The sequence below is a fragment of the Chrysemys picta genome, unplaced genomic scaffold (genome assembly GCF_011386835.1).
Source record: "Chrysemys picta bellii isolate R12L10 unplaced genomic scaffold, ASM1138683v2 scaf528, whole genome shotgun sequence".
Lineage (NCBI taxonomy): Eukaryota > Metazoa > Chordata > Testudines > Emydidae > Chrysemys > Chrysemys picta.
This window is the reverse complement of record NW_027053235.1, coordinates 1-18,279: the sequence shown is the minus strand read 5'-3', so window position 1 is coordinate 18,279 and position 18,279 is coordinate 1. Positions and strand designations below refer to the sequence as shown.

Sequence of the window (18,279 nt, the reverse complement as noted above, 5' to 3'; positions counted from 1 at the left end):
GCCTGGCTTTAGCATACCCCACCCGTTCCTTCTCAGCTGGGCTCTACTCCCAGTCAAGGGTTGCTTATCCAGCCCAGTTCCCCTCAGGTGTAGCCTATCAAGTTAATTGGCCTCCTTTTCAGCCTCATTAACCCTTTCAAGGCTGGTCAGGGTTGAGCACCCTGTCACACACCCCTCCCAGTCACAATCCCTCCCTGCTTCCTCCTTATGCTGTTGTGGGATAGTACGTGGCTACTGGCCTACACCAGAATAAATTACACCTCCTGGGCACTCTCCTGCATTTCTGAATAAGCCCTTCAACGTTATTATTATAATTAATTGTATTACTGTAGGCGCCCTCATAATAGACCGGGACAGCATTATGCTGGGTGCTATACAAACCCAGAACTAGAAGATGGCTCTTGCCGCAAGGAGCTTACAGTCTGGGGATATAGCTACACTTAAAAGGCTGTTGCAGCTGCACCACTGTAGTGCTTCAGTGTAGACACTACCTACACCGACTGCAGGGCTTCTCCATCAGCATAGGTAATCCACCGCCCCAAGAGGTGGTAGCTAGGTCTAGCTAGACCTAGCACAGTCTACACCGGCGGTTAGGTTGGCATTGTGACAGTACCTCCAATAAGGCTTTATGGAAATATGCATATGAATGTATATATATAACATAACTAGAATGTGTTTTATACTACATATGCCATGTAACATATCTCTGTAAAGGTTATGATCTACTGAATCTATTAATCCTATTTGTATGCATGTATCATTGTTGTATTCAAAGTTATGAATATTGGCTGCATACTTGTTTGATTCTAAGTAGGCTGTAGTGAAGCAGTTGGTCAGCTTCCTGAGAAAAGACTATTCTCAGTAAGTGCCCAATCAGAAAACACTTAAGCCAACAATGAACTTGGAGACACCAATACACATCTGGGCTTTCCCAGGAATGTGGCCGGGCTGGTAAGGAACTCAGTCGTGCATGGACATGGGACTTGCCCAGGTGACTCCAAAACTCCATCTTGGAGCTGGACTTTACATAGGAGAGGGGAGGGGGTCTCCACCCACAAGAGAAAGTCTATTTAAGCCCGTGGGAGACCCCTCCATTTTGTCTTCAGCTGGCTAAAGAGAGAGCCTCTCCACCCCCAAGGATACCTGAAAGAAACTGGAACAAAGAACAGTGACTGCAAGGGGTGTGAGTGATTGCTGGACCCAGACTAAAAGGAGGTTATTCTGTAAAAGGGAGCATTCTGGAACTGGTGAGATTATCTGTATTCAGTTTGATTAGACATAGATTTGCATGTTTTATTTTATTTTGCTTGGTGACTTACTTTTTCTGTTACTACTTGGAACCACTTAAATCCTACTTTCTGTATTTAATAAAATCACTTTTTACTTATTAATTAACTCAGAGTATCTGTTAATACCTGGCCGGGGGGCGGGGGAACAGCTGTGCATATCTCTCTATCAGTGTTATAGAGGGCGAATAAACTTATACAGGGTAAAATGGATTTATTTGGGTTAGACCCCACTGGGAGTTGGGCATCAGAGTGTTAAAGACAAGAACATTTCTGTTAGCTGCTTTCAGGTAAGCCTACAGCTGTTAGGGGACATGATTCAGACCTGGGTCTGGGTTTGCAGCAGGCTAGCAAGTCTGGCTCAAACCAGGCAGGGCACTGAAATCCTAAGCTGACGGGGCAGGAAGGCAGGGGCAGAAGTAGTCTTGGCACATCAGGTGGCAGCTTCCAAGGGGGGTTCTGTGATCCAACCCGTAACAGGCAAAGCTATGTCTCTTGGGGTGTGGATGTAGCTGTACTGATGTAAGTTTCTTGTGTAGATCAGGCCTAGGTGTAGGATAAGAGACAACAGATGGATAGAGAGAGATGGGGGAGTACAGGGTAACAATGAGACACCACTAGTTAGCATGACAGGCAGTGGTCTCAGCCTAACTGTTGTCAAGTGTTTAATAGACATAATGGAAAAGGAGCATTTTAAGAAGGGCTGTGGAGTAGGACAAGAAGTTAATTTTGCACATGTTTAGAGGGAGAACCTCCCAAGCTTAAGGGCACTATGGGAGAAAGCACAAAGGGGCTTGTTTAAAAACTTAACAAGTGGGCAATTGTGACAGTCTGTACCCTTAAGTTTTACCAGCCTATTGTAAACTTTGTACAAAGTATGCCTTCTGAGGTATCATTTGAAAGCTCATAATTTGCTGAACATTATTGTCCTGGTAAATATGTATGGCAACATTGTATGTAAAGTTATAAAGATTCTACTGTATGACTTTACTGAGACATGCTCCAAGTTTAGAAAAGCAGGCACAAACCAGTTCCTCAGAGACAAAAGGCAAACTGATGCCTCAGCCAGGTATCAGCATAATCAAATGGACTATCGCCTGGGTAAGTGTCCATTTTGTGGCAGGAAGAAGGGTGTGAGCAAGAAATGTACATCTCGGCAGTGGAACAGCTGGAGATTCCCATGCAAACAGGCTTGCTGCCACCAGAACCCCAACTGGAGATGATTCTCAGAGGAGGAAGAGGCATAAAAATGAGGAACAGAGGCCCCAAATTGCCTCCCTTTCTCTCTACCCATGACACCCATGACTAATGAACAAGAAAAGGAACGGAACATTGGACTGGGGGAGGGGTCCAACAATGCAAAAGAACATGTGGTGAGAGACTTTTGTTTTGAATTCACTTTGTTTGTTAAATTAGGTATTTGTTCGTGTTTTATCTTTTATTTATTTGTAACCAATTCTGATTTTTTATGTCTCATTACTTGTAATCACTTAAAATATTTCTTTCTGTAGTTATTAACATTATTTTATCTAAACATGTGTGTGTTTCAAGTATGTGGGAAGCTCCATTTGAGATACCAAGGTATGTGCATATTGTTTTCTATTAATGAAATGATGGACTTTCTATGAGCTTGTTCAGGAAGCTACTGGGCAGTACAAGCAGCACATTTCTGAGGACAAATTTAGGACTGGGAATTTTCTGGTGTCACTCTGAAATATAATTCAGGAGTGGCTGGTTAAAAGCACTCCTATAACTCAGCTAGAATAATTTACATGCTAGAGGCTGGGTGTGAGAAGGCCAGGAGTGGTTGTTCTCACAGCAAAGCAGTATAAATGGCACCCCAGGTTGTAGAATTGAGGGGACACTGCTGTCCATCAGTCCAGATTGTACCCTGGGGAATGTCACAGCGATGAATATCATAGGATGAATGAAGGTAGGAGTTGACATTTGTGATGAATGAGAAATGATAGATAGGGTGAGGATAGGCCTTGAAAGTGAAGACAAGTAGCTTATGTTTGATAGGCAAGGAGGAGCTTGTTGAGGGGGACGGGGCACTTCCTTAAGAGTCTTCTACAGACAATCCCAAAGAAAACTATAGCAGCCTTAACCTGCATGCACTAGATTCACACTAAAAATACATATGCTGTTAAAGATGACTGCAAAGGAGGTGGGAGGGGACCATGGTTTTTTTTTTTTTTGTTGTTGTTGTTTTTATGCAGTTGGGGGGTGAGGGGCTGCTTTTTTCTTGTTGCTTTAGGAATATCAAATCATGACTTGCACATGCCCTTGCAGGGCCATAAGAACTGGGTTGTCAGCTCTTGCAGCCACTAATCGATTTACGTGGGTGTTGAATCAAGATCTTTCCTTCCAGCTGTGTCAGGTTGAGTTAAACAGTCTGAATAACAATCATTCCCCAACTTCGTTAACCAGGTTTCATTTGTATGGCAGCTGATACCTATCTAGGCACTTAGGCAGCCCTTATCACCGTAGTACCCGAGTGTAGAGCCCTGCAAGTCTGCCGATATCTGAATACCGTGTTTGCAGATTGTGGATTGGATGGGAATACAAATTTTGTATCCATGCAGGGCTCTACCTGAGCACTTCACAGTCATCAATAGATTTTATCCTCACAACACCCCTGTGAGGTAGGAAAGTATTATCCTCATTGCACAGATGGGGGAACTGAGAATGGAGAGGCTAAGGGGGGATATTTGCAAAGGCCTGAATCAGTTATGTATCCAACTCCCAGTGACTTTCAATGGGCATTCGGTGCCTAACTGTCCTCTGTGTCTTTGGAAATCTCTCCCAAGTAAGCACAAAGAAAGTATGTGGCTGACCCAAACACACATCTCCTGAGTCGCAGTCCTGTGCCGAGTCCACTAGACAACACTTCCTCCCATTTTTTGATTTCAGGATTTTGATAATCTTGTCACTTTCCCAGTTGTCCAAGTCTTCCGGGCCGGGAGAGATCTAAGGTCCCCATCCTCCAAGGGTTCACTACATGGACAGAGCAGTGTGATTGCATGGAGACCCAGTAGAGTCATGGGAGTTCTGCACTGCGGTCCACCTGAGCAGAGGTTATTGCAAGATGAGGCCCCAGGCATTGTAAATGCCAGAAGGGAATTCAATAAAAGAAATAGTTTAATGAGGTTATTAATAAATAACTACTTGGTTCAATTCCATTACACGCTCCTGGTATCCTCCTTCTTGGGGAAGAAGACAACCTGGGGAACTATAGACCAGTCAGCCTAATTTCAATACCTGGAAAGATACTCGAACCATCAATATTAAATGGTCAATTTGTAAGCACCTAAATGATCGGGGGGGGGAGAGATAGCTCAAGAGGTTTGAGCATTGGCCTGCTAAACCCAGGGTTCTGAGTTCAATCCTTGAGCGGGCCACTTAAGAATCTAGGGCAAAATCAGTACTTGGTCCTGCTAGTGAAGGCAGGGGGCTGCACTCAATGACCTTTCAAGGTCCCTTCCAGTTCTAGGAGATGGGATATCTCCATTAATTTAATTTTTTTTTTAATCATGGGGTTCTAAGGAATAGCCAGCATGGATTTTTCAAGAACAAACCATGCCAACCAACCTAATTTCCTTCTTTGACAGGGTTACAAGCCTAGCAGATAGGAAGGAAGCAGTAGATGTGATATATGGTTATTTTAGTAAGGCTTCTGAGACAGTCCCGTGTGACATTCTCATAAGCAAACTAGGGAAATGTGGTGTAGATGAAATAATATAACATGGGTGCACAGCTGATTGAAAGACTGAACTCAGAGAGTAGTTCTTAAGGGTTCACTGTGAAACCAGAGCATAGCTAGTGGGATCCCACAGGGGTCACTCCTGGGTCCAGTATTAGTCAATATTTTCATTACTGACTTGGATAATGGAGTGGAAAGCATGCTTATAAAATCTGAGAATGACACCAAGCTGAGAGGGACAGAAGCACTTTGGAGGACAGGATTAGAATTCAAAATGACCCTGACAAATTAAAGAATTAGTCTGACCAGTCAGACCAATCAGCTTAATTTTGTTACCGGGAAAGATAATGGAGCAAATAATCAAAAAATCAATTTGTAAGCACCTAGAAGATAGGTGATAAATAACAGTCAACATGGATTAGTCAAAGAACAAATCATGTTAAACCAACTTAATATCCTTCTTTGACAGGATAACAAGCCTTGTAATATAACTCGACTTTAGCCTAAGGCTTTTGATACCATCTCACATGACCTGCTCATAAACAAACTAGGGAACTATCGCTTAGATGAACCTACTATAAGGTGGGTGCATAACTGGTTGGAAAAGCATACTCAAAGAGCCATTATCAACGCTTCATAGTCAAGCTGGAAGGGAATATTAAGTGGGGTCCCACAGGAATCTGTCCAGGGTCCAGGTCTACTCAATATCTTCATAAATGATTTGTATAATGGCATGGAGAATACACTTATAAATCTGCGGATGATACCAAGCTGGGAGGGGTTGCAAGCACTTTAGAAGACAGGATTAGAATTCAAAATGATCTTGACAAACTGGTAAAATGGTCTGAAATAAATGCAATGAAATTCAGTAAGGACAAATGCAAAGTACTGCACTTACGAAGGAATAATCAGTTGCACAAATACATAGTGGGAAATAACCGCCTAGGCAGGAGTACTGCAGAAATGGATCTGGCTGTTAGCATGAATCACAAACTAGACATGAGTCACACGGCCCTTCCTGTTTTAATTTCAAACTTACTTCTCCGGGGAAGCTCAGCTCAGACGCAGCATCTAGTTTGTCAATGAAATTCCTGGGCTTTATCCCCATTTATGCTATGACCCCTTCACACTGCTCTGGCAGTATATTGGGGACTTTAAGTGGGAGTAAATTACACCTGCACCCACTTCAAAGCATTGTACCACCACCAAAATGGTGTAAAGGGGGTTTAGTGTAAAGGAAAATTAAACCTCTTTTGGTTTTTTTGTCCTGTTTTGTATGTCATTTGGTCATTAAGACAAAGAGATCGAGGTGGCCAAGATCAGTGTCAGAATGCAATGTATACTTAAAGACACATTTCAGAGTGGTAGCCGTGTTAGTCTGTATCAGCCAAAACAACGAGGAGTCCTTGTGGCACCTTAGAGACTAAATTTATTTGGGCATAAGCTTTTGTGGTCTAAAACCCACTTCATCAGATGCATGGAGTGGAAAATACATTAGGCAAGTATATATACACAGTACATGAAAAGATGGGAGTTGCCTTACCAAGTGGGGGGGTCAGTGATAACGAGACAATTCAATTAAAGTGATATGCCAACATTTTTATGGCTGACTTAGAACAACGCTTCCTCAGCTCTCGTCCTCTAACGCCCCTACTCTACTTGCACTACATTGATGACATCTTCATCATCTGGACCCATGGAAAAGAAGCCCTTGAGGAATTCCACCAGGATTTCAACAATTTCCACCACACCATCAACCTCAGCCTGGACCAGTCCACACAAGAGATCCACTTCCTGGACACTACAGTGCAAATAAGCGATGGTCACATAAACACCACCCAATACCGGAAACCTACTGACTGCTATACTTACCTACATGCCTCCAGCTTTCATCCAGACCACATTACACGATCTGTTGTCTACAGCCAAGCTCTAAGATACAACCGCATTTGCGCCAATCCCTCAGACAGAGACAATCACCTACAGAAACTCTATCAAGCATTCTTAAAACTACAACACCTACCTGCTGAAGTGAAGAAACAGATTGACAGAGCCAGAAGGGTACCCAGAAGTCACCTACTACAGGACAGGCCCAACAAAGAAAGTAACAGAATGTCACTAGCCGTCACCTTCAGCCCCCAACTAAAACCTCTCCAGCGCATCAACAAGGATCTGCAACCTATCCTGAAGGATGATCCCTCACTCTCACAGACCTTGGGAGACAGTCCAGTCCTCGCTTACAGACAGCCCCCCAACCTGAAGCAAATACTCACCAGCAACTACACACCACACAAAAAAAAACACGAACCCAGGAACATATCACTGCAACAAACCCTGTTGCCAACTTTGTCCGCATATCTATTCAAGGGACACCATCATAGGACCTAACCACATCAGCCACACCATCAGGGGCTCGTTCACCTGCACATCTACCAATGTGATATATGCCATCATGTGCCAGCAATGCCCCTCTGCCATGTACATTGGCCAAACCGCAGAGTCTCTACACAAAAGAATTAATGGACACAAATCAGATGTCAAGAATTATAACATTCAAAAACCAGTAGGAGAGCACGTCAATCTCCCTGGACACTCAATAACAGACTTAAAAGTGGCAATTCTTCAACAAAAAAACTTCAAAAACAGACTCCAATGAAAAACTGCAGAACTGGAATTAATTTGCAAACTGGACACTATCAAATTAGGCCTGAATAAAGACTGGGAGTGGATGGGTCACTACAAAAACCAATTTCCCCGTACTGTTACTCACACCTTCTTGTCAACTGTTTGAAAAGGGCCACCCTGATTACATTGGCCTCGTTACCACTATAAAAGTGATTTTTCCTCCCTTGGTATCCTAACTGTTGAGAATAGCCCACTTCCACTTTAATTGAATTGTCTTGTTAGCACTGACCCCCCCACTTGGTCAGGCAGCTCCCATCTTTTCATGTACTGTGTATATATACCTGCCTACTGTATTTTCCACTCCATGCATCTGATGAAGTGGGTTTTAGCCCATGAAAGCTTATGCCCAAATAAATTTTTTAGTCTCTAAGGTGCCACAAGTACTCCTCGTTGTTTTTTTAAAAGACCCATGTATACTTAAAGACACAGCAGCTCATTTTTACAAAAGCAAGAAATATGTTTCAAATGCGAGGAGTACAGTTTGTTACACGTATTTAATTGCTGATAGGAAGATGGAACAAGGAAGCTGGATTTCTAGTAACACCATGAAAGCACCAAAGAAATATTCACATTTCCACAGGTAAGTGAGGCACTCGGAGCCCTTTATCCGATAGATTCCTCATGGGAAGTTAGGGTGCACTGAAACACTTCTTCAAAAGAATCCAGAAAAGGCTCAGTGATTTCATCAACTGTGACATGTCTCTGGAGTTCTTCGCTCAGGGAGGTGACACCCATCCCTTCGAGTCCACAAGGAACAATGTGATCAAACCACGTAAGATCTGTGCAGCAGTTCAGCGCCAGCCCATGAGAGGTTATATGCCTTCCACAATGGACACCTGAAAAGCAAAACATACATGTCACCTCGTTCAGTGCTATGTACCACACACCACCCCTCCCCCAAAGTCATCTTAAATGTCAGATTCCAAGGCCAGAAGGGACCATCGTGATCATCTAGCCTGATCTGTATAACACAAGCTACAGAACTTCCCCCAAATAACCCCTAGAGCAGATCTTTCAGAAAAACATCCAATCCTGATTTAAAAATTACCAGTGATGGGCAATCCGCTACAGCCCTTGGCAAGTTGTTGCAATGGTTAAATATCCCCTTCACACTAAGACTCCAATCCACCTTACCACATAAGTTGCCCAGCTGATGAGGCACCAATGCTGTAGTGCTTATCAGCAGCGAGAGCGCTGAGACCATAGCCTATCACGTTCACCAATACGGTCTCAATGTTTCCTTGTACTCCCCCACCATCTGTTATCTCATCTTACACGTCAACTGTAAGTTCTTTGGGGGCAGAGACCTGCCTGCCTGCACTGTATTTGTGACTGGGGTTCCCAGGCTCTATTAGAATGCAAATCTAGCCCAGGGCACTGGGTTCATTGTTATTGCAGAGACATGCAGGCATGGTGTGCAGTCCCTCATGAGGAAGTGAAATTCTTGTAAATATCGGCTTGTTAACCAGACAAATCCTGCCTATTAGCAGGATTGGCTCTGGTAGTGAATGAGGACAAAGGACAGCATGATGTGCATGTTCACAATTATACATAGTAGATCCCTGATTTTCCCGCTTTGCACTGCACAACAGGAGAGCTGGGATTCTACACTACTGTACTGTGACCATTGTTTTTAGAGAATCATAGAGCTTTTCAGTAGCAGAAAATTTTCAGGAATTATTAAGGCCCACGTCCTGAAAGATTTACACAATGCAAAGTGGTCCACTTAGGAAGAAAAAAATCAGTTTCACACATACAGAATGGGAAGAGACTGTCTAGGAAGGAGTACGGCAGAAAGGGATCTAGGGGTTATAGTGGACCACAAGCTAAATATGAGTCAACAGAGTGATGCTGTTGCAAAAAAAGCAAACATGATTCTGGGATGTATTAACAGGTGTGTTGTGAGCAAGTCACGAGAAGTCATTCTTCCGCTCTACTCTGCTCTGGTTAGGCCTCAGCTGGAGTATTATGTCCAGTTCTGGGCACCGCATTTCAAGAAAGATGTGGAGAAACTGGAAAGGGTCCAGAGAAGAGCAACAAGAATGATTAAAGGTCTAGAGAACATGACCTATGAAGGAAGGCTGAAAGAATTGGGTTTGTTTAGTTTGGAAAAGAGAAGACTGAGAGGGGACATGATAGCAGTTTTCAGGTATCTAAAAGGGTGTTATAAGGAGGAGGGAGAAAACTTGTTCACCTTAGCCTCTAAGGATAGAACAAGAAGCAATGGGCTTAAACTGCAGCAAGGGAGGTCTAGGTTGGACATTAGGAAAAAGTTCCTGTCAGTGTGGTTAAACACTGGAATAAATTGCCTAGGGAGGTTGTGGAATCTCCATCTCTGGAGATATTTAAGAGTAGGTTAGATAAATTTCTATCAGGGATGAAATAAACGATATCAGCAAAAGCATGGTTTTGCTTGTATAACTGCATCTACACTTGTGCTTTTGCCAACACAATCAGGTCAGTTATGGGGTGTGATTTTTTCCACGCTTGATAACATAGCTACACTGGCAAAAATTTTAAGGGTAGACCAGGTCTACGCTAGGAGCTATACTGTCAAAATCCTCTAGTGTGGACATATTTATATTGGTATAGAAGTGCTTATTGGATTTCCCTGACCGGGATGAACGATACCAGTATAACTGTGTCCATACTACCGCTTTACTGGCATATCTACGTTAGTAAAAATCACACCCCAACCAACACAACAATGCCAATTAGACTCATTAGAGCAGACCAGGCGAAGCAGAAAAGCATGGCCTTGATCCTGCACTGAAAACCCCATGGGTGGATCCCTACATCCGTGCTGAGCCCCACTGGAGTCTGTGCGGTTCATTGCAGCATCAGGGCTTGTGATCATAAAACCACAAACACTGGTGGGGCACTTGGGCAGGTGCAAAACCTGAAACTACTCTTAACTCACTCAAGGCCGCTCAGCCCCATCTCCTGCCAACTTCCCAGGAGCTCCCCAAGTCTCCACTTGTCTTGAGTTACCATATTTTGAGCCTCCAAAAGGAGGACACTCCACCGGGTCCCGGCCCCGCCCACGCCCCAATTCCGCCCCTTCCCCTGCTTCCCGCAAACATTTGATTCACGGGAAGCCTGAAGCAGGTAAGGGGGGGGGGTGTGGGCGGAGGAGGCACAGCCCAGGCTTGCCCCCCCGGTGTTTCCAGCCTGGGTCGGCTCGGGCTCTGGGGTGCCGGCCCCGGGCCCGGCCCCCGGCCGAGCACCCCTGGCCCGCCCAGCACTGCCGGTCCCTGGCCCTGCCCCCGGGCCCCCGGCCGAACACCCCTGGCCCGCTCAGCACCCCCCAGCCCCGCCGGCCCGCTCAGCACCCCCCGGACCCCCGGCCGAGCACCCCCCGGCCCGTTCAGCACCCCCCAGCCCTGCCGGCCCCCAGGCCCCCGGCCGAACACCCCTGGCCCGCTCAGCACCCCCCAGCCCCGCCGGCCCGCTCAGTACCCCCCGGACCCCCAGCCGAGCACCCCCCGACCCGCTCAGCACCCCCCAGCCCCGCCGGCCCCCAGGCCCCCGGCCGAACACCCCTGGCCCGCTCAGCACACCCCAGCCCCGCTGGCCCGCTCAGCACCCCCCGGCCCGGACCCCGGACCCCGGCCGAGCACCCCCCCGGCTCCGCCAGCGCTCGGCCCCTCCGGCCCCCGGCCCCCCTGGTCCCCGACCCCGCTGGTCTCCGGCGCTCGGTGCCCCCGGTCCCCGACACCGCCGGCGCTCGGTCCCGCCGGCCCCCAGCACCGCCGGCGCTCAGCCCCGCCGGCCCCCGCCCCCCTGGTCCTCAGTGCCCCCGGTCCCCGGCATCCCCGGTGCTCGGCCCCGCCTGCCCCCGGCCCCCCTGGTCCTCGGTGCCCCCAGTCCCTGGCACCCCCGGCGCTCAGCCCCGCTGGCCCCCAGCGCTCAGCGACCCCGGTCCCCGGCACCGCCGGCGCTCGGCCCCGCCGGCCCCCGGCGCTTGGCGCCCCCGGCCCCCCTGTTCCCCGGCCCCGCTGGGCTAGCTTGATTATCACTTCAAAAGTTTTTTTTTTCTCTTAATTAATTGGCCTCTCAGAGTTGGTAAGACAACTCCCACCTGTTTATGCTCTCTGTATGTGTGTATATATATCTCCTCAATATATGTTCCATTCTATATGCATCCGAAGAAGTGGGCTGTAGTCCACGAAAGCTTATGCTCTAATAAATTTGTTAGTCTCTAAGGTGCCACAAGTACTCCTGTTCTTCTTTTTGAGAATGGAGAAAGGAATTCTCTGCTAAAGATTCAACCTGCCCCTTTGGCCAACTCCACCCCTTCCTTCCCTGAACAGAGTGTGCTCAGAACAACACCCCCCCCCACACACACACACACAAGCCCACAGCTGGGCACCCAGCACAAAGCAAGGGAGGGGGTTGCTTGGCTTGTTTTATTTTTACTTTGCAAAAGTTTTTTTTTCAAAAGCATTTTCTGCCCCTGTTACCCAAGGTAAGGAAGCAGATGGTTGTGGGGAAGGGAACCTGAGAGTGGTGGAGCCAGGGCAGGGGGCGGAAGTTGCGGGAGGCTGAAGAGGGCAATGGGGGGCTGAATGTGACCAGGTGCGGTGGGGGAAAGGGAACAGTTGGCGGAGGCTGAACGGGTTGATGGGGGGCAGTTGGAGGAGGCTGAAGGGGGAGATGGGGGAAGGGGACATTTGGGGGGAGGCTGAAGGGGGCAATGGGTTGAAGGAGGCCAGGGGCAGAGAGGCAGTTGGGGGGGCTGCTCATCCCCACGGGAGGGGAGGAGGAAGAGGAGCTGCCCTTGGATCAGAAGCTATTTCCTATTAGAACTTGCAACTTCACTGTTCCTGAGCAGAGTCCTGTGATCAAAGGGGAACTAGATGGGTTCATGGAGGACAGGTCCATCAATGGCTTAGCTGGGATGGGCAGAGATGTGTCCCTAGCCTCTGTCTGTCAGAAGCTGGGAATTGGGCGACAGGGGCTGGGTCACTGGATGATTCCTATCTCTTCATTCCCTCTGGGGCACCTGGCACTGGCCACTGTTGGCAGACAGGACACTGGGCTAGTAGACCTTTGGTCTGACCCAGTCTGGCCGTTCTTATCTTCTAATGTTCTTATCACATGCTCAGTAACGTCTGCAAGTTGCTGCCCTCACGCGCCATCAGAATCTGCTCCCTGCAATCAAAGGCAGGGAAAATCCCCCTGAAGGGGGGAAATCGGAGGGGAGGGATGGGCAGAGGGAACAAAACTGGGACAAGATTAGAGGTTCAGATGGGGGGGGCGGCCTGCCCTGTCCGGTAGGTGCAGAAGGGAAAACCCCCAGATAGAGGGAGGCAGAGGGGATAAAAGTTACCACGGGTGGGGGGAGCCGTCAGCAGCAGTTCCAAACTAGGGTGTGGTGGAGGGTAGAAGGACTTGTGTTCCTCACTGGATGGTCCATCTCAGCACCCCCTCCCCAGGGCTGTGGTGTTAAAGGCCCCGGGTGGCCCAGTGCCCAGGTACCGCAGCTCTGCTCTAGCTGAAATGGTGACTGAGCTGCCGAAGGAGACTTGATTCAGGGAAATAGTTTACACCCTCCCCCCACCCCCCTGGGCTCTGCTGGCATCAGCTCCTGAGCCAGAGACTGCAGGTGAGACGAGAGATCTGGGGTAAGTGCTGGGCCCAGGCTGGAAAGTGACTCTGCAGAAATGGCTCCTGCTCGCCCCATCCCTGCCCCGGAGTTTCTGCGCGGCTCAGAGCTGCTGCCCAGCGCCCCCAGGCTCACCCCGTTAGCAATGGCTGTAGCTATTGGCGAGGAAATGCCCACGGGAATGCAGGACAGTGACCGGCTCTTCATGCAGGAGGGAGAGGGGAGAGACTGGACGGGGCAGCTGGAGCAATCAGTGGGGAGGGAGGTTCCGGGCACCCAGCCTTGCCCAGCTCCATTCCCTGCAGCCCCCCCAGGGCAGTGACTTTCCTGGGAGAGGTGAGGGGCAGAGAGAGGAAAAGCCAGTTCCTGCCTCTGCCTGTTCCCTGCGCTGCTGAGGGAATGGGCTGTTCTGGGGACAGTGTCGGGGGATCCCCCAAAGCGGCTCCTTTGATTCTGCTCTTTTCTGGCATTTGGCTCAGAGACTCTTTTCCTAGGAGAGTGTATTAGCGTCTGGTGGGTTTAGTCCCAGGGGAGAGGTCGGGTCTGTGCTGTAATAACGTCACTGAGGCTTTTCCCAGCATGGCAGAGTCTAGAGTGTCTGTCTACAGGGACAGAGCCTGGGGGAATCGGGGTGTGAAATGGACTAACACTCATTCAGAAACCTCACGAACTTCCCTTCTCGCCCTGACAGGCTGCAGAATAACGACCCCGTTTTGCTCCAGACCGTCCCATCTTCCTAGGGGCTGGGGAAGGGAAATAGCTGTGGTGGATCCAGCTCAGGAAGGGGATTTTGGGGGAGCTGCTGGGGAGGGTTGTTGTAGACGGGGAAGGTCATGAAATCATAGAGTTCACAGTTCTAAGGAAGGGTAGAAGGGAGTACAGCAAAATAGAGACAATGGATTTCAGGAAGGCGGATTTTGGTAAGCTCAGAGAGCTGATAGGTAAGGTCCCATGGGAATCAAAACTGAGGGGAAAAACAACTGAGGAGAGTTGGCAGTTTTTCAAAGGGACACTATTAAGGGCCCAAAAGCAAGCTATTCCGCTGAGTAGGAAAGATAGGAAATGTTGCAAAAGACCTCCTTGGCTTAACCATGAGATCTTGCATGATCTAAAAAATAAAAGGAATCATATAAAAAATGGAAACTAGGACAGATTACAAAGGATAAATATAGGCAAACAACACAGGAATGCAGGGGCAAGATTAGAAAGGCAAAGGCACAAAATGAGCTCAAACTGTCTATGGGAATAAAGGGAAACAAGAAGACTTTTTATCAATACTGTCGGAGAAAAACACAGTTCTCACTCTTTGGTTGGGTACAGCAAAGTCAGATACTTTATTTTCTCTCTATCAATTGCATAGAGGGAGAGAGTGCACTAGGACACAGGGTCTCCCTCTCCTAGGCAGGTCTCTCTCAGGTAAACAATTACAGCAAGCATTTATACCTTTTGTTACAGACAATAATGAGCAACAGCTGCATTTTGTTTATACATAGGTCATCCTGATATCTTATTTTCCTCACTTGTTTAGACTCTAGTCTACATACAATATTATCTACACATTATCTACACAAGGTCGCAACAACTTCTCACACAGTTCTTTCCCACTCGCCTCACACAATCCTCGCTTCTACAAATCTCCCGTTATTAGGGTTACAGTTAGCCTAACTCTTGCTAACAAACTGTCAGGCATTGCAATCCCCTTCCTGTCCGTTCTTTCTCTGCTTCCACAATACATTAGAAGCAAGAGGAAGACCACGGACAGGGTAGGCCCACTGCTCAGTGAGGAGGGAGAAACAGTAACAGGAAAGTTGGAAATGGCAGAGATGCTTAATGACTTCTTTGTTTTGGTCTTCACCGAGAAGTCTGAAGGAATGACTAACATAGTGAATGCTAATGGGAAGGGGGTAGGTTTAGAAGATAAAATAAAAAAAGAACAAGTTAAAAATCACTTAGAAAAGTTAGATGCCTGCAAGTCACCAGGGCCTGATGAAATGCACCTGAGAATACTCAAGGAGCTAATAGAGGAGGTATCTGAGCCTCTAGCTATTATCTTTGGAAAATCATGGGAGACAGGAGAGATTCCAGAGGACTGGAAAAGGGCAAATATAGTGCCCATCTATAAAAAGGGAAATAAAAACAGCCCAGGAAACTACAGACCAGTTAGTTTAACTTCTGTGTCAGGGAAGAGCAAGTAATCAAGGAAATCATCTGCAAACACTTGGAAGGTGGTAATGTGATAGGGAATAGCCAGCATAGATTTGTAAAGAACAAATCATGTCAAACCAATCTAATAGCTTTCTTTGATAGGATAACGAGTCTTGTGGATAAGGGAGAAGCGGAGGATGTGGTATACCTAGACTTCAGTAAGGCATTTGATAGGGTCTCGCATGATATTCTTATTGATAAACTAGGCAAATACAAACTTAGATGGGGTTACTATAAGGCAGGTGCATAACTGGCTGGATAACCGTACTCAGAGAAAGGTTTCAGAGTAGCAGCCGTGTTAGTCTGTATCCGCAAAAAGAAGAACAGGAGGACTTGTGGCACCTTAGAGACTAACGAAGAAGTGGGCTGTAGTCCACGAAAGCTTATGCTCTAATAAATTTGTTAGTCTCTAAGGTGCCACAAGTCCTCCTGTTCTTCTTTTTGCGTACTCAGAGAGTAGTTATTAATGGTTCCAAATCCTGCTGGAAAGCTATAACAAGTGGGGTTCCGCAGGGGTCTGTTTTGGGACCGGGTCTGTTCAATATCTTCATCGATGACTTAGATATTGGCATAGAAAGTACGCTTATTAAATTTGCAGATGATACTAAACTGGGAGGCATTGCAACTGCTTAGGAGGATAGGGTCATAATTCAAAATGATCTGCACAAATTGGAGAAATGGTCTGAGGTACACAGAATGAAGTTTAAAAAAGACAAATGCAAAGTGCTCCACTTAGGAAGGAACAATCAGTTTCACACATACAGAATGGGAAGAGACTGTCTAGGAAGGAGTACGGCAGAAAGAGATCTAGGCGTTATAGTGGACCACAAGCTAAATATGAGTCAACAGTGTGATGCTGTTGCAAAAAAAGCAAACATGATTCTGGGATGCATTAACAGGTGTGTTATGAGCAAGACATGAGAAGTCATTCTTCCGCTCTACTCTGCGCTGGTTAGGCCTCAACTGGAGTATTGTGTCCAGTTCTGGGCACCACATTTCAAGGAAGATGTGGAGAAATTGGAGAGGGTCCAGAGAAGAGCAACAAGAATGATTAAAGGTCTTGAGAACATGACCTATGAAGGAAGGCTGAAAGAATTGGATTTGTTTAGTTTGGAAAAGAGAAGACTGAGAGGGGACATGATAGCAGTTTTCAGGTATCTAAAAGGGTGTCATAAGGAGGAGGGAGAAAACTTGTTCAGTAAATACTGGAATAAACTGCCTAGGGAGGTTGTGGAATCTCCATCTCTGGAGATATTTAAGAGTAGGTTAGATAAATATCTATCCGGGATGGTCTAGACAGTATTTGGTCCTGCCATGAGGGCAGGGGACTGGACTCAATGACCTCTCGAGGTCCCTTCCAGTCCTAGAATCTAGGAATCTATGAAAGAGGCACCAACCTGTCAAGTGTGATCTAAGGAGCAGGAAAAGAATCTGGGAATTACCTTTTGTAAAATCTCATCTTCTTTCGAAAACCTGTGAAAATAGCTGATTCAAGAAGTTGTTGACAGATGGATAGTACACGTCTATCAGCTCCTGGGTTCACCTGCCATTGTCAACCAAGCAAGTTGGCAGACTGAAGGCAGGACAAGAAGCTGAACCAGAACGGTCTTTGCTCTTGTCACACAACATCACAATAAACTTATGCATATACACACACACACACACACACACATAGACATACAGACAGAGGCTGGTACCATTAGCAACACTGAGAGACTCGGCCAAAATCTCTAGGAATTTTGATTTCTGGGAGGGGATGCACAAAGGACTGATACAATGTGATATATTCTGTACATGCAAAGTACCTGGGGAGTCACAAAGTAGTTTACAAACTTGAATTCAAGGAGCTTGACAGCTGCCTGGAGCAGGACCAGGTGATGGTGGGGCTGCAAGCTGCAGCGGGATGCGCTGGACTGGGTTTCACTCTGGCGGAGCAGGTGAGAGGGTCTGGGGGGCCAGTGCACTGGGGGAGGGGCTGTCACCCCAGTGACAGAAGCCCGGAGCACTGACCCCCTCACCCCTCTTGTGGCTGAAGTCCAGAGCCCCAACCTCCCTCCCTGCTCTCCAGTGGATGAGTCCCAGAGCCCAGACCCCCCACTCCCTTCCACCTCCCCAGCGGCTGAAGCTTGGAGTCCTGACCCCCTCCCATGGCAGCCAAAGACCAGGTCTCTTCCCTTCATCTCTCTTGGTGGCTTGAACCTGGACCACAAGCCCGGAGTTCTCCCTTCCCCCCTCCGCCCTGGGTGCTATAGCCCGGATCCTGGAGTCTCTACCCAGTTGTGGGAGACCAGAGCCCCAAACCCAGAGCTCCCCCTCCATCGATCAAGCCTGGAGCCCTGAGCCCATCTCCACCCCCAGGAGTTGTTTCGGAATATGGTACACATCTATGTAGGGCCCTATGATCTCTCTTTTATTATTGGGGATTTTCCAATTTAGTATTTTCTGAGTTTTGTCCTTTCCATTTCTTAAAAATTAATTCCGTCTTTCTGGTTTTTGTGTTAATCACAATTGTTTGATACACTGACCACAGTTAAGTAGCTTTACTATAAATGCACACAAATGTTCAGAAGTGGCTTGCAAGGAGAGAAACTGATTTTACTAAAAGAATCCTACAATTTAAATAAAACTTCCTGCAGATGCACAGTGTACGGCAAAAGTGACACTTTTAACTGACCTTTTAAAGTAGCTGTCAGTAACACGACCAGCTGACATTGCTGAACAGTGACACTACAGTCCACAGCAGTGTGTGTGTGCATGGGGGAGGGAGGTTGTGCGGGGAGTGGAGTGAGTGT

At 47.3% G+C, this 18,279-nt stretch overlaps 1 long non-coding RNA gene across 1 annotated transcript; it reads right to left on the bottom strand.

The window, feature by feature from the left end:
* Positions 1-8,149: 8,149 nt before the first annotated feature.
* LOC135978918 (uncharacterized) lies at positions 8,150-18,277 on the bottom strand. The gene is made up of 2 exons (XR_010596263.1): positions 18,162-18,277; positions 8,150-8,510 (listed from the first exon to the last, which is right to left on the bottom strand). It is a non-coding gene; the product is annotated as an uncharacterized LOC135978918 (long non-coding RNA).
* Positions 18,278-18,279: the final 2 nt, after the last annotated feature.